This window comes from Strigops habroptila, chromosome 1, assembly GCF_004027225.2.
Source record: "Strigops habroptila isolate Jane chromosome 1, bStrHab1.2.pri, whole genome shotgun sequence".
Taxonomy (NCBI): Eukaryota; Metazoa; Chordata; class Aves; order Psittaciformes; family Psittacidae; genus Strigops; species Strigops habroptila.
The window spans coordinates 30,987,129-31,004,114 of record NC_044277.2 but is presented as its reverse complement, the minus strand read 5'-3'; the positions used below and the strand labels follow the sequence as shown (position 1 = coordinate 31,004,114).

Below are 16,986 nucleotides of genomic sequence, written 5' to 3'. Positions count from 1 at the left end.
CTATTTAGAAACCCCAAAGGAAAATGTAAAGTAGGAAATGAAAAGGAGGAGGAGAAACACTTCTGTTGTAAATTAAAGGGAATGAAGATTAGCGGGAGAAAAGGGGGAAATAGCTGCAGAAGTTCTAGAATAAAGCACCACTGAAGAGTAACCAATGCTTAAAATATCCCAACTGAGAGAGCCGTGTGCTCATCCCTTCAGCACGGGTGTGTGAAGGGGATAATTACTAATATAGCACATGTCCGGAGGAACCAGTCCAAAAGAAGAGATAAATTTGGCTGGTGAAAACAGATAGGAAAAGGCTGGAAGAAAACTTAGGAATGCAGAGACCTGAGAGGAGAGGAAGAGAATTAGAGAAGGAGGCAGGCTGCAAGAGTACAGGAAAACTTAGAGGACCTGCTTGATGGGGTGGGGGAAGAGGACGGGGGTGGGGGGGGCGGGAAACAGCTACGGCAGAGATGGGAAGAGAGGCGGAAAGTCAGAGAGAGAAAGGGAATGGGAGAGATTAAGGAGAGCAAATAAACCCGGGAGAGGGAATAGTTGGAGCGGATGGGAAGAAGGAAAGCAGGAGAGGTAAACTGGGAGAGAGGGAAGGAGGGACAGAGGGAGGGATGTGGGGAGAGAAGGAAGGAGACAGAGGGAGGAGACAAGGGCTGAAGTCTCCCAGCCTGAGGAAGGTGCAGCACTGAGTGAGAGAGAGCTCACTCTGAGGGTTAGGTTAGATTTCCAGAGCTCTTAGAGCTCATCGACCAGCCCGCTGGAGTCACTATTCAACCCGAGTCCCAAACACACGCCTCACTAACTACTTTACAGCCACTTTCATTGATTTTCTTTATCAAATAAACATAATACCCGTTACAGCAACACTTCCTCTTCGCGCAGCCAGAATGCCACAAGCTCTGATTGCTGCATTTCTCCGGCTTGCAGTTCCCCACCCTCCACCCCTAAATAAATTGTGTTCTTTCACTTAAATGGTCAAATACATTATTGCTTGCGGAATTTTTCTGTAATCTGGAAGGTACACTGTGAGCTAGGCAAATCGTTTCAATTACAAGGTAAAGGGTCCCCATCGTCCTGGCGTGAAGACACATTGTTTTCCCCACAGTTTCAAGGGTGGCTTATAGATTTACATACCTATTTTCTGTTAAGAAGTGGTAACTTAATTTAAAGGGTGATGTCAAAGTGAACCCTCCCGCCTGAAAAATGCAGGGGAAAAAAGAAAACCGCAATTTTAGCACATGCACCTAAACTGTCACTTGATCTAAGCATTTCACCCTCAAAATTCAATTTTGTTAAAAAAAAAAAAAATCCCCTAAAAGTAGCCCCCTTCAAAAGCTGGTTTTGAACCAGGCTGTTCCATATATGTCAAAGGACTGTTGAATTATTCATTATTATAATTACTATCATCATTGTCATTATCCCTTTCCATGTGGAAATAATTTTATTATCGTAATTTGATATCTGAAGAATTTCCTGTTACTCGTTTGATAATAATTTTTTTTCTACCGAAAAGAAGTTTTGTTTATAAATGAGAGAAAAATATTTTAAATGCTTTTATGTTTACTATAGATTTCCGTTTATCTAATCGATCGGAATGCCAATAAATCGATTAAAGGTTTAGTGTTTTACAAACAACCATTTTGTGCTTTTTGATTTTACGTACAAAATGATTTTAATAAACCTAACGCCTTCTCTGAGCGTTTGTTCACTCCAAAACTAATATTCCATCATTTCTATTATTTACAATTGCAATTTAAAGTGTTTCTAATGAGAAAAATAAACATAAATAAAAGAAGGAAATAATCCGATTAAATTACTTTGTGCCTGTGGTCAACATATTTAGGAAAAGCCCTTAAAAATCTGGGTGAATTATATGCGATCATACAGTGATTGCGGAATATTAAATTAAACTTAGATAAATCCGCATTGAAGGAGGCAGCACCCAATCCTGAATTTATTTCCCATTTTCTATAACAGCATCACTGCGCTCCTCTCTTTGCAATGACAATGTGCCAAATCTAGGCATTTTGAAAACATTTTCCATATGCTTTAACTGGAGACTGATAGACAAAGAAGAAAAGGAGATGGTCTTTTTTCTCTTGAGGTATATTTCCTTTAACTTTTCATCCAACCTTTTCTGCTCTTCATCATTTTTAAACAAAAGTTTGAAAATCATTAGGACCTTTTTTTTTTCATTTCTTTTCTTTTTTTTTCCTTATCGCGTAATCAATTCCTGAACTGTGGAGTTTCAATTATGCTTTAATGCAGGACTATAGAACTATCATTTCTATACCTTGGTGGACAACATTTTGGGGAGAAAGCATTGATTCATTTAGTTTTCGCTTGCTGCTTTTTGTAATTAAAGATGGTTTTAATTATACTTTTTTGCAAGTCAGATCAGATGTGCTGCTTGCTTACTGGAAGGTTTTTTTCTTTTAACGGTGCTTTTAATTTATGTGTAGTTTTTACGGACAACACAGAGGTGGTGGCTTTTATTTAGCTGTAAAATCCACACGTTTTCTTTGAAAACTTGGCTCCTTGGGCGAAAATAACTTTTCCTGGTTGCTTTATAATCGCTGCTTGTCACAGAGGTAGTTTAGCATATTGTCTACACAACAAAGATTCCTGCTTTATTGGCAGTGTGGATTGTTGGATTTAGGTATAAATATTTCATAACTTTCCTCTTTCTGCAGTAAGATCGGTAGTTCTATTGGCTTTTTCTCCCTTTCTGTCTGTCTTTCTACCAGAACCGTTTTATTTCTGAAGTCCCTTTTTGTCCTTTTCCAGGAGAGAATGTAAAAATTTTTCCCTTGGATGTATCACTGCTGGAAATATGCTCTTGGGCTTTCTGGAGGGGATGGGGGGGAGCGGTGGTAAGCGGTCGTTTTCCTTTATTTGCATAAGAGCTAGTGAAGCGCCTGTGAAGTTGGTGAATTGCTATTGTTTGGGGTTAGTCCTGACTGTTTTTGTTTATAAACACTGGGGTGGTTGCCGGGAGGGGAGGGAGGTCAGAGCTTTGACAGTGCTCTGACCTCTGAAAGCCCAGAGGGCGCCTGGCTCCTTCACCCTCGCCTTTCTCTCTCTCCCTCTCCCTTTTTCTTCCTCTTCCCATCCAAGGCCAGGAGCTCAGGTTCAGGGCATTTAATCCCCGCGATCTGCCCAAGAAAGGAGCTGGAAAAGGGCTGTTAAGGCTCCGGAGGAAACGCCGGCAGCAGACTTAGACCTGGAAGGCTTTTATTTATAGTAACGTCCGGGTGCGCGGTTTTGTGTGGCTCCAGCCAAAATAACAACAACAGCAAAAAGCCCACCGGGAATGGCACTATTTAAGCTCAAAATCTCAGCGAGGTGTCTGTACTGTTCGGCTGTGATTTTTCTCTTAAGTCACTGCTCGTTAGACGTACTTTCAGAAGGTGAATGCTGAATCTGGGGCAGTGAGGGCAGAATTGAAATGTAATCTGTTATTATTGTTTTATTTCTTCTTCTTTCTTTTTTTTTATTTTCCTTCCCCCCTCCCCCCCCCCCCCCCCCCGAACAAAATTTTCCAGGAATCGGATCGGGGATTTTTGTTTTCTTTCCCTCCCCCTCTCCCCCCTTTCCTCCTTCTGCCTTTTCAGTGTGTACTGGAATGTGGTTGATTTGGGTTGATTTGGGGAGTTGGGGGGGGCGTTGTAAATTAACAATAGATTTGTATACGTGATACCTGCAAAGAAATAAATAATTAATAATAGCCAAACGTTTTGGGTTTAGAGTCAATTTCACCTCGGGGGGGGGGGGGAAGAAAAAAAAAGAAAAAAGAAAATACAGGAGATTGCTATCAGGTTTAAGTATGTTTTGAAAAGAAGTTGCTGAGTTAAACAAAAATGTTAGTTAACACACTGCCTTTGTCAAATAGCCCCCGGGAGGAGAAGAGACAACAAAAAGGAGAGGAGGTGGGGGCTGGGGATCTGAAAGTGTCTGTAGCTTAGATAAAGGGTCTGTAACGCTGAAATCTTGTAATACCTCGTTTCAAACTGAGCTCATCTATAGACTTAGGGAACGCAGTAAAAAGACACAGATCCCCTTTCCCTTGGGTTGGGGTCTGGGGAGAGGAGAAGGTGGGGGCAGGGGACGTTTATTAGGGAATTATGTCGGGTTATTAAAAAGAGGAGCGGCTGTGGCTGTAATTATGCAGATCCTTGTGCCCCTGTGTGTCCGCAGCGCAGATTTAGGGAGTGAAATGGGCTTGGCGGAGAGACGTGGTGTAACAGAGCCCGGTTTGGGCTAGGATTTCTTTGTCTATTGAAGAATGGTCAGTCCTGGACTCTGGCCCCCACCAGATCCGTCTCGCTCAGGCCAATAAGTTTTCCTTGGGGCTGAGGCTGGAGGTGGTGGAGGACAGAAAAGGCTGAGGGTTTTTTTAGTGTCCTTTCCTTTTTCCCTTTCCCTCTTTTTGAAATGTAACGTCATTATCAAGAGCTTTTTGTGGTTTCAACAGGAGGCTCGGGAGAAAAAAAAAAAAAAAAAAGACAGAATCCCAAAATGTGTAACGGTGCTTGCAGGAGAAGTTCGGAGGAGGTGGGCGGGGGGTCCACCGAGGCCAGAGGAGAGGAGCTGAGAGGTTAGGCGAGAGTCCTCGGGGGCGATCAGCTGAGCGAGAGAGGGAGGAGGGAGGCGAGCGGGAGCCGGGCCGGGCCGGGCCGGGCCGGGCCGCGCCGCGCCGCCGGGGAGACCGCCCGCTGCCCCGCACCGCCCCGCGGCGGCAGCCGCACCGCGGCCGCGGATGCTGGCTCCTGGTACTCCTCGCCTGCCTCCCCCAGCCCGCGCCGCTCTCCGCACTTATCACATCCCACAAACCTGCTGCTGCTGCTGCCTCCCGGAATTAACCTTCTTCGATTTTTCCTAGCTACGTGGCCATCCCCGGGTTTCTTCTAAACTGTTAACATCCCGTAGTGCCTTTTTTTTTTTTCTCCCTACACATACACACACACACCCCCGCCCTGATAGCTGCTATTTTTAGGGAGAGAGAAAAAAAGAGAGACAGAGAGGGAAAAAGAGGAAAGATTGAAAACGTTAAGAAGGACAGTAAACAGTGGCGGAAGAAACCCTGAAAAATGTGGATTCTCCTCTCGCAATTCCTGCCTCTATCCACCTCCCCCCCGCCTTTGTTCCTTTAGCTGTAACTCAAGTCCACCATAAACCTATATGCCCCTCCAAGAAGAGAGAAAGGGGAAAAAAAATCTACAGCCAGAAAAGAATTACTTGACCGTTCTGACGTTTGGTGTTTTGACATTAATGACATTAATGATATTGATGTTTCACAGGGAAAAAAGCACTAGGAATAAAGGGGGGGGAGGGGGGAAGCGGGTGCAGGGGGACGACTTTAAAACTAAATTATCTTCGTTTCCTTATTCTTCTGTGACATTAAGTATACGTGTTTTTTCACTTGAATTTGAAATAGATGTATTGTTCTCAGGTGTGTCTTCATCACATTGTATTTAATTGTCTTCAGTCTTAGGAAATGTGTTGCCATCCTTCAGGCATGCACTTGAATGGACAATGCATCCTTCTATCTCAGAGTCCCGATTCTCTTACAATTTAAATCTAAAAGCCCTCTTTCCATCATACCCCCTCAATCTGATAACTGTAAACGGGTTTCAGAGATTTCATTTTCACTCTTTGTTTGCATTTTTTTTTCCACCGTGTAAACAACGATGCAGAATATCGCCAGTTTCCTCAGTACCTTCACTCACAGGGCGCAGCGCTTGTGGAGATCTGCGTACAAATGCTCGCATTTTTTTCACTGATGAGCTGGTGCAAGGCTTAGGTGAGGTTTGAAAAAGGAAGAAAGTTGCTCTCACGAACCCTCAAGTGCCCCTGACGTTTTCTTAAGTTACAGTCTTGGAGATTTTCCTGGAGTTTGAAGTAAGGTTTCTCTGGATTGGGGTTGGGCTCTTTCCCCGCTTTATTGGCAGGCTCTGGTTTTTGGAATAGCTGTACTTTCAGGCTGATGAGTTTGTTATTTGTCCTTTTTTTTCCCCCCCTCTGCTTTCCAAAGACCTTCTTTTTCATTTTTTTTTCCTCCTCCAAAACCTTCACTCTGACCTTAAACATCTGCTTTTAGCAACTCTGTTCCCTGACACTGGCCTGCGCTTCCTTAAGGGCAGCTTTAATTCATCATCAGGTGGGGATTTTCCTATTAGCATTATTTCCAGTACTTGCAAAATATTCTCCTAGAGCAAAAGGTTTTGGGCCCAGAGAGGTGTGTATTTCTGCTATCCAGGTTTTTGTTGTTTTGTTGTTGTTTTGTGTGCACACTTTTAATGGGAGGTTGTGATAAAACCTTCCTATTGGCTTTTGGTGTTTGAGGCCTAAGACAAGGTTTTGACATGCATCGCAGGAATCACAAACTTCAAAGGCATGTCAGCTCGGAGGTTATGGTTCACCTGCGTGGGGTCTTTGGTGCTGTAAATATCTCTTGCATGTAACTGTGACTTAGTGACCATTTCTGCTATCCCCATTTCTGGAATAGCATTATCAAAAATCTGCACGTGTTCCTGTGGTGTATTCGGATGCTCTTTGAATAGTCGTGGTTTTATCTTCAGTAGGGGGTATTTTAAAGTATGTCTATTCCTAGTTTTAGTTAATTATCTTTTAATGAAAGTGTCAGTCATATTCACATCTGCAGTATTAGGTTAAGATAATTAGATTTTCAAATGAGAAGCAATCTTCTTAAATCCCACACAGGAAAATATTTGTAGAAGATTCCAATTTATAATGACATCTGTACATTTTACTCTAGTTTTCATCATAATAATTCCCCCCTCCCTCCAAGAATGAAATGTGTCTGGTAAAATATAGTGGATAAAATATTAATAAAATATCAATACTTGTAGGGAAAGTGGAAGACGATGCATGTATATGCATGAAACCTGTATTGTATGCAAGGAGACTCTTTCCCTGGGCTATTTACTTCATTTTGATAAGGCTGTTTACAGTTGATATTGTATATCCTGGAAGGCTTTGCTTTTTATTTTGTTGCTATCTCCAAGCAATTACATGGCGGTCACCAAATAAAGTGTGTTACGTTTCGAGTGACTCTGCGTGTGCAGAGTGTGTGTGCACATGTGTAAATACGATATAGGATGTGAGTGCGCGCATGTGTGCGTGTGTGTGTGTATGTCTAAACAAATCCAGCTTTATCTCTGTATGGGCAGTTATTCCCTATCTTAGATATGTTATCTTTCCTTTCACAGAGGTGTCGGACATTCATTATCCCATTGCAAACATATATTTTTTCATTAATTCCCCATTAAAAGAGAGAAGAGGGAAGAGAAAGACAGACAGACGGAAAGAAATATCTCCCTCATGGAATAATTAATTTGGACCTTAAATTTCTTTTAAGTTCCCGGACAGTTTTAAGAGCAAGTCTGCCGTCCCCCTTCTTTCTTTCTTTCCTTCCCTTTTTTTTTTCTTTAATTTTCCCTAGCCATCTACTTTGTGTGCCTGTGCGTGTGTGTCTGTGTTACTAATGAAGTTTGCAGACTTGTGTTTGTATCCACGAGCTTGCTCCCTTCTGCTGCTGCCCCTTCTTCTCCGGGCTGGCTCTGGGGCTCCCGCAGCCCCCGGCAGCTCCCGGCAGCCGCGGCGGCTCCGGCTTCCCCGGCTCCGGGGCTGCGCGTCATTTGCAGCCCGGAGAATGTTGATCACCTCGCTAATTACACCTCTCCCTCTCCTCTTCGCTCTCCTCTCCCTCTCCCTCTCCCTCTCTCTCGCTCGCTCTCTCCTCTCTCTCTCTCTCTCTCTCTCTCCTCTCTCTCTCTCTCTCTCTCTCATTCCCAGAGTGCATATCGGGAATAGACACACAAAGACATGCGCACTCAACTTAATCAGCCATTTTTTTAAACAGGGCTAAAACGATAATAATTAGCAGAATAAAGACATATCGGATTTTCATTTCCTTTCCTCCTTTTCCCAACCCCTTCACAACCAAACAGCGAGACCGCGGTCGGCACATGCTTTAACAACTCCCGGACCCCAAAGGACCGCTCCATGCCCCCCACTTCTTGCTCAATCATTTTTATTTTCACCCAATAAAGTTGGAGGATTATTTTTTTTATTATTTTTTTAATGAACCTTCTCTCGTTTACTTGGATGTGATCAGCTGTTAAGTAAATAAAGCAAAACAAAAAAAAGAGGCGAAGATCCAGTAGGAACTGCGAGGGGAAATGGAAAGTAAGTTTTTTCTTTAACTTTTATTGAGTAGTTTGTGTTAAATTTAGGTCGAGTATCGATTATCTTTCCAGGCTGATCTTGCACAATCTTTGATATTTCGCTCTCGCCCGCTCGCTCTCTCCCCCTCTCCCTGTGCCTCTTTCTCTCTCTCTCACATACACACACACACTCACATCCCCAGATCCCATGTACCTCTCCCCTCTCTCTCTCCCCCCTTTTTCCGCCTGTTTCCCCATTTTTAGGTACAGTATTTGCTCTCACTGGGGAAGGAGGGGCTGCTTTTTCTCTCTCCCTTCTTTCTTCCTCTCTCTGCCTTTCTCTTTTATTCCGGGGGTTACGTTTTGTTTGTGTATTTTTTTTGTTTTGGTTCGGGGCTGTGGGTTTGGATTTTTTTTCTCTCTCGGGCTGTAACTTTCGGATTAAGTGGAGGACTCTGCGCAGTTTGCAGAAAAGGTTCGGGGGGTGCCCCCCACTTTTTATTTCGCTCTTTTTTTTGTAGGGAGCTCGGGGAGGGGGAGAATACTGTCAGATTAGGGAAGACGTTACGGCTGTCAGAAGTCATCGCTCGCCAGCCCCTTCAGACCTCGCACTCCCCTTTCTCATCTCGGTCCCCCCAAAACTTTGAGGTGCTTTTTGAAGGCGTATTCCGCTCTCCCACCCGCCTTCCCTCTCCTCTCCATGTCCAAGCCCCTCGGCCTCCCAAACTTTCGCTTTCGGGTGGGGGGTGGTGGTGGTGATGGTGGGATGCCAGCAGGGTAATGGGGACGCTGACTGAGTGCATGTGTACAGGAGAAGGTGTGGGGTGCTTTTTTCCCCTCTCCTCCTACACCCCCCGGTTTTAGTTTGCAGGTAGGTTTCTCAGGAGCAGAGGCAGGGGTGGCTGTGCGGGTGTGTGTCTGCGTGTGCGCACAGGGGCATATCGCTGCTGGCTGCCGTCTTTGGCAGCAGGAGGAAGAGGAGCCCGTTAGGAGCGCGCCCTGCCTCGCTGTCAGTTTTGCCGCGCAGCGGGGGCAGGCGGCCCGGCACGGCCCGGCACTGCGCGGAGCGGCCCCGCCAGCGGGGATGCGGGGCTGCCGCTGCCTGCGGGCAGCTGCTGGCCAGGCGCCGGCGGAGCCCCCGGCATCCCCGCCGTGTCGTGCCGTGCTGTGCCGTGCCGTGCCGCTCCGCAGGAAAGGCTCCTCGCGGGCAGGGTCGGGGCTGCTTTCAGCGCAGCCTTTCTGAGATTTTTGAAGGGGGGGGGGGGGGCAGTTGTTTTACGGGATAGGCGTCTATTTTATTTTATTATTATTATTATTATTATTATTATTTTTAAACCGAGGACGAAGGTGTTTAAGAAACACAACCAGCCAACCGAAAAAAAAAAAAAAATCTCATAAACACCGAAAAGGCTGTTCGGTTCCTGGTCTAACTGCTCGTGCCAGAATCAAGTGCATCCTTTCCCATCACGGTGGCTAATGGCAGGCGCGTCCCTGCTTCCCCCTCTTGCCTTACATAAAATTTCCTACAAAAATGCTAATAAACTTTCCCCCCATCCGAAGCCAACTTACGGCGGTTCCCCTCCACTCTTCCCCTCCTGCACCTTCTACATCCCCCCCACCCAGTCTCCCCAGCAGCGGCAGCAGAAAACGCACGGGTTGGTATTTCTTTTGTTACCTGGAGCCGGCGGCCGGGGTCTCCCGTCGGCTGCTGAGGGCACTGGGTCCGACCGGGAGCGGAGCTACATCACTCGGGTTCAGCGTGTTTCACCTCAGCGCCGTCCCGAGGAGGCTTTAGCCACCATTCAATAACACACCCTCCTCCTCCTCTTCTTCCTCCTTCCTTAGGTACCAAGACAGAGATCGCAAACATAACAACCCCCTCCCCACCAAAAAAAAAAAAAAAAAAAAAAAAAAAAAAAAAAACCCAACCAAAAGACAACTTGCCAGGCTGAAGATGGTGGATTTACATTAAGCCAGACACAGGCAGGTTCACTCAGGAAGTCTGACCATCCCGTTTTCTGACAGTTGCATTTCCTCGGCTCTATTCTGTCCTTTTTTTTTTTTAATAATTTTCTTTTTATTAGCATTGTTCCGTTTTTAATCAAGGATTATGTAGTTGGCAGGAGGACAGCGAGAAAGAGAGTGGCAAGAGAGGACTCGGGTGCTTTTGGGGTGGTTGCTGTGAGGGTGATTTTTTTTTTTTTTTTTATGGTGTTGCCTTTTTTTTTTTTTTTTCCTTTCCTATTGTGTTTCCCCTGGATTTGCAGTGGCTCGATCCTTAGGATCGGTGGTGGAGTTTTTAAAAAGATCATATGTAGCATTATATTTTTGGTTTGGTGGTGGATGGATGGAAGAGGTAGTGAGAAGCCTTTGCAGCCCTGCCTGGTGTTGGTTAGATTGAGGCAGAGACTTGGCTGCGATTGGGACGCGACTGTGACATGGGCATCGATCGCTTCCATTGAGAGCAATGCAAAAACACAGCCTGGGTATGTAACACTCTCAGTGCCATCAACACTTGTTTTACTTTATATTTACTGGCAAAACTGACAGAACGATCCGGAGTGCTTTTCCTTGAAATAAGGAATACAAACATTTGGATGGGAAGGTGCACAAAGAAGATTGTGAAAATAAACAGGGGGTTGAAGGTTGGGGTGTGTGTTGGGGGGGAAAAGCCTTAATCATCATTGCTCCACTTCCTATTCAACTGACTGTATTTAAGGAGTTTCTCTCTTTTCTCGACCAGGGGATCCTAGTAAACTAGTTGAAATGAAAAAAATCAGACAATCAACCTTGAGGGAATATCTGCTAGTTTTCAGGGCTTGCGGTTTCAGCCGGTAGGAAGGCACACCAAATAAAAGATGGCTAGCCAGCTGTTTTAACCTCTTGCACCTGGCTCCAGAGCTGGAGCTCACCAGGATTATTCAGTTATTCGTGCTATCTGTGCTTGAATATTTATAGTGTATGATCTAGAGATCCACACAGTGCATCGTAGCATCTCTTTCTCCTTTAGTCGTGGGCTTTTTGGACTTTTTCAACATAAACATGTATTCAATAGTTTTCATTTTTATGATAATGAACATAGAGGGTCAATGAAATATAGAAGGAAAAGTCGTAAATCTGCAAAAGTGAAACCTACCCAAGGAACAAAGAAAGGTCAGGTAAACCATCTGTGTAAGTCACACTAATAGTACCTGCTGTTTGGTTTATGCAGTGATACTGCTTTATTATTCTCTAAAATGAAACTTATCCACTAGATCAAGTTAAAACTAAAGGAAAGCTGAGGAGATGACAAATGGCATTGCGTGCATCTTTCAGAATAGGGAGATGGTTCTGTTCCCCGATATTTTGAATAGTTTAGGTTTATTTGTGAAGATGGTGCACCAGTAAAGAACATATAAAGGGGGCCGAGAAAAATCACTGTTTAATATTGCAGAATTTACTGCTTCCATTCTGACCATGAGCCTAAATTTACACAATGAAATTTGATTATCTCTAATAACAATATTAGATCCTGCACTGGATGGATGAGAATTGAGGTGGTTTTGTTGATTGCAAGGGTTTAATGTTGCATTTCAGAATCTGATGTGGTTTAGCCTCCCTTCCATTAACTGGAAAACCCCTGAGGTTTTACAATTATTTCTTAAAGATAATACATTTAAGATTGCATTGGTAGGCTGAAGAAAAGTCATAAAGGCAAGAAGGGAAGCCCTTAATAACTCTTGAGATTCAGACATGTTCAGCAGTTAGATTGGCTCTGACTTCACCAAGGGTCGACAATGTGTCATTTCCATGAAGCCAAATTGCCCTCTGCCTATATGATATTAATGTGCAAATCAATATTTCAGGGATTAAATTTCCCTTCTTCATTTTTTATGGTTTCTACCTCAATAAGTCTCAAGTCTATTAGAAGAGGCTGGATGATTTAAAATCTTTCACTGCAGAATGGCTTGTTGTAGCCTTGTTTCACAGACCGTTTTTGGATTTTCGTTATAAAAGACTAAAGGCATTCCAAAGAAGTTGATAGTCAATATAGGGACATGCTCACTGTTGTAAAGCCCTTGTTCGATTAAGAGCTAAAAAGGTACTGAAAATATAATATATGTTTATATAATATATGTATTCTACTGCTTTAAAAATATTGTGTTAATCACCTATTGATTTATTTCAAAATCAATTGAAGCTCCTTTCTTATTAGTGATTTGTTCAGCATTCTTCGGCCTTGGTGTTAATTTTCTTAAACAGCATGCGTGAATTAATCTTCTGGTAGAATGTGGTTTGGGTTTTCTTTGAAGCATATTTAAAACCAAGCATTTTTACCTATTGAAGCTGAGTGGTGTGAACAGTTTAGTATTGTGGGGAGAGCCAGGGCACTGTTTTCTGCACTTCAGATTCAGCATTGTTTTAATGAAGCTAAGGGGCGTTTTGTAAATATTTTATGATTTCTGCTCAGATGCTTATCAGCAATGTTTATTAAGAGTTTCCATTGAATATTCAGGATCAGTTAAAAATTAAAATGGAGCTATCTGATCTGGAAGGAAACAATACATGACAGAAAATTTAGGTCAAAATAGGAGGTTGTGACTTTATCACATAATCTTGGGAAGGCCCTACTGTCTATCATTTAGTGTTGTTTTATAGTCTTAGACCATCTGGACCAAGTTCCGCACAGCTGCATGAATTTCATATGTGATAGAACATTTTTTCCATTCAGTGTGAAATGTTCCTTCCTAAAAACGTACACCAGACTCGCTTAATTTAGTCTGCTAAAAGAAATGCACATGAAAAAGGACAAAAGGCTCTTTAATCTCTGCAAGCTGTTTGTTTTTCTTCAGGATTCCTGTCTGTTTGGGTTTGAAAAGTCATGTTTATTGAGCAGATGATTCTGAGGTGTGACATTAAAATAATATATGATTTTTGTGCTAGTCTCTGCTCTCCTGGTTAATTTGCAGAACTACTTTTTATGCCTGTCAAAACACAGAGTTAATCTATTCTTATTTACAATTAATCTCAATAAAATTAATCTTAACTATGCCTTAGTCAGTAGCTTAAAATATCTAATTATATTCAATTAACTGCTGTCATAGTAATTAACACTGCTTAATTGCCTCTGCATATATTTATGTAAAGCTCATTAGTTACTGCTTGCTCCTTTTTCCTTTTCTCGTTCTCATTTTTGTGGCTCTGAGAGTGCTGACATAAAACCCAGTCTAGTTTTTGACAATTTGGGTCTTGAAGAACCTGTGACAATGGCAATACATGTGTTTGTAACCTGTTATGTGGATAAATGTTTGTGTTTTCATATGCAAAAATGGTACCAGAGCTGGATCTCTAAAGAACTTCCAGACCAGCTCCCCTCTCCTCCCCACCCCCTGCATTCTTTCTCCTACCCCAACACACACGAAAATGTTTTCTAGCCTTGTTGATAGGAATATGAGAAGCCAGGTTAAGCTTTCTGTTTACAAATGAAGAGCTTTTCTGCATCTGCCTTGGGGCTGTACCCAGAAGGCAGAGCTTTGCTGCTCCAAATTCATTCAAAGGGTTAAAGACTTGGCCAAGGTTCAAACTGAGAAGCGCCCAGGGAAAGTGCATGTGAATATGTACAAGTTTCATGTAATTAGTGCTTAATTATATTAACATATGCAAATTGTCAACTTAGGAGCTTGTTGAGCTGGCAAAGATCAGCCAGGCACAATTGCTGTATTGTTCTGAAACAATAATGGATTTCAAGTTGGATTGTGAAAACACATAACTAGCTATCTAATTTAACTCATACCATGGTGAAATTTCATTAGTCTCCATGGAGACTGGTTTAATTGTGCTGACTAATGTTCTGGGCTGCAGAATGTCCTAAAAAGAAAGCGTTGTTTGCCTAATCCACCTTACAATGACACTTGTTTGTACATGTTTCCCTTGTGTGAGGATTTGCATATGCAAATAAATAGTTTCTCTGCCCCATTTGTCATGGCTGTTCATTACCCATGAAGAGGACATTGTTACTAGGCTGTTACTGAGTCTCCCAAGACAGGATAGTGTCAACCAGTCCAGCCACATTCTTTCATAATTTGTTTCTGATTAATAGACCAGAGTGAGGCTCATTCTATTCAGGCCTCTGCAAAGGGAAGGTCAGTTCTGTCACTGAAAAGAGTTTCCGCAGCAACTGAAGTTTTTTTTTTTTCTCTCCCTCCCCGTCTTCTCTCTTGCTTTGGCTGAAATAATCATATTTAAAATAATGTATTCTTGCTCTAAGGAATACCTCCACTAATAATCTCTAGTTTCCTAAAGCAAAAGATAGGAAAATAAAGGAGATTCTGGTATTGGAATATTAATCCTGTTTTTGACAGAAAGGTAAACTGATATAATTGCTTTTCAGACGAAGGAATGGAGGTTTATACAAGTGTGAAAGCATCGGAAAAGGATTAGCATTTTTTTGCATAATGAAAAGCTCTGTTGAATAGGGCACTGAATGGTTGACTGAATGACTGAGATGAAAGGAAGATGAAAATGCAGGCTCCTCTTTCTTTATGCCTATGTTCAGCTCTCCCTAAAGTTATGTTTGTCCAAGGCTTGAGAAAACAAGCAGAAGCTCAGATTTTAGTAACTTGCTAAGGTATCCTGAGTTTCCATTGTCATGTGAAGTAGTATGTGTGAGAGTAGTGCAACTAAAGGCTGAGAAACACAGGTTTGTATGGAGGGGAGCTCCAGGAATATGACAGGCAAACTAAATATTGACTAGTGGGTATTGAGGATTCCCAGCACTTGGGGGAAGGAAACAGGGAGGAGGGGGGCCTGCAGGGAGGGAAGGAGCCATTTTAAAAGTTGCCAATGGAAATTATGCATCAAGCAAACTAATCTAATAAAGTTTGGTATTCAAGGAAGCAGGGTTTAGTCAATATCTGTTTTAATTATTAAACTATTTCTCTTTTGGAAAAAGTTATGAATTCTGACTCAGTGCTAAGTGTTTATGTGGTATAGGAGCCTTGCTGGGGAAAAAAATTACTCTCTTCGTTCAGCTTTGAAAATAGAGAAAACTTACTGAAATAGAAATTGATAAATGCACATAAGGAGCGGGGTTTTTGGCATGACTGCATCAGCGTACCTAGGTTGTTTAAAACAGATGGATTCCGGTAGATTCAAGGTGGCGAGAAGGGCCCCGGCCTCCTTCTGCAATCAGTGCTAGCCCACGCTAACTTCAACCAGGGCAGGATCAGGCCCCCAGACAGGGCTGCAACCGGTTAGCTGTTGACAATGTGATCAGTGCTTCTAATTATGTTCTCTCAACAGTAATTAGGGCAGTTAAAATACCATAAGTGTTGAGCCACTTTTTTGAAAGTGGGAAGTGGTTCTTTTGTACGTATGTAAATCAAATGCAGTGTGAATAATTATTTGTATGTATGCATATTAAATAGGCTCTCTTTTTTTTCAGGTCAACATAATTACCGATTTAGAGCTACTGTGGAAAAACTGTTGGTAGTTAGACTAAATATTAACTTGTTTGGGGGATTTTATTTTTAGTTTGCAGAGCATTTATTTGTAAATGCTAGTTAGTTCAGTATTGGGCTTGATCTGACAATATCTAAACAGTTTGAGATGCCTCTATGAAATTAGGATTATTTATGGATAAAGGAACTAAAACTGTAAATGCAGAAAGTGTTTGGTAAGAATAAAGTCACGAAAACTCTCTCTTTTAGGACAAAGTTAAAGACCTTCTATGGGGCTTGCGAATGTTTTACTGCTAACTGTACGAAATTCCTTAAAACTTCTTTTAAAGGAACATGCTTAGGGGATAGTCTTTCATTCTGGGAACAGTTTATTAGTCTATTTCCATAAGAAAAATGTGTTAATTTAAAACATAAATTAATTTATATTTTAAAATATTGTTAACCAAGCACCATGTGTTGTGTCTGGCAAAGTTCCAGCCACTGTAGAACTGGATAACACATGGGTTAATAATAACTTATGTGTTGTCTGCATTCTTACTGAATGGGCAGAAAACCAGCACACTGAGATACTGGGATTCAAGATTTTACAGAATAAGATGAAACCCAGAATATGTTTGTGTGAACAGATGCACAGGTAGAATAAACTGAAAGGCACATATTCATTGCTTTTACCTAGTAGGTCATGGGTTCTGCTTGGTTGTTATTGAGGTTTGTTGTTTTTGAAAGGGGTAATAAACATATTTATCAATAGCAGGATTCAGCAGACCTGTAGAGATAAACTTGTTTTGCATAAGTAAGGGCAGCAAATTTAGCCTTTAATACTCTATTCCTTTTTTACTAGTCACTGTATAGCACACTTATACCAATATTTTTGTTATTACTGCAGCTTTTGCTGAGTTCCAAACTGAGCCAGAAAAGTTTGTACTGGGCTGAAATATGGCAGTCTTGTTGAGGAATGACTTTTTCTGCTTAAACAAAATATTCTGAGGAATAGTTTAACTTAGTTATATGATCAAAATAAGAGTTTACCATATTAAGGTTTTTTCTTTTTTTCTGAGCAATATGTTCATATTGCTCAGAACCAGCTTTCAAATAAAAAATACAAAAAAAAAAAAAAAGAGAGAGATATTTAGAAAGTAATTTGTCTAAATTATATTTTATTTGGTTTTGGTACTTTTGAGAACAATTTTTAAAATGTCCAGAAACTGGGACCTCTTTACAGACAAATCTAGCAGACTTTTAGCACTCCCAGAGACCTGATAGGCAGTACCAGCTCCTAAGAAGGTGTTATAGTCCTTCAGGTCAGTAGTTCACAAACTAAAGGCTGTATGTGTATGATAGACCCTGGCGACTCTGAA

At 42.1% G+C, this 16,986-nt stretch overlaps 1 protein-coding gene and 1 long non-coding RNA gene across 5 annotated transcripts in view; one reads left to right on the top strand and one right to left on the bottom strand.

Moving 5' to 3' along the window:
• The window catches only part of LOC115612166, a 35,526-nt gene extending 25,432 nt beyond the window's left edge, over positions 1-10,094 (bottom strand). Inside the window, exon 1 of one of the 2 annotated variants that reach the window (XR_003992904.1) lies at positions 9,865-10,094. This is a non-coding gene — a long non-coding RNA (uncharacterized LOC115612166). The remainder of the gene's footprint in view (positions 1-9,864) is intronic. The other variant, XR_003992903.1, reaches the window with a different exon arrangement.
• ZFHX4 (zinc finger homeobox 4) overlaps positions 7,835-16,986 on the top strand; it is a 152,696-nt gene continuing 143,544 nt past the window's right edge. For 2 of the 3 annotated variants that reach the window (XM_030496131.1, XM_030496112.1), the window contains exon 1: positions 7,835-8,211. The gene's annotated coding sequence lies outside the window, so the exon portion shown is untranslated. Of the gene's footprint in view, positions 8,212-10,479; positions 10,676-16,986 lie in introns of those variants that run through there. The other variant, XM_030496120.1, reaches the window with a different exon arrangement.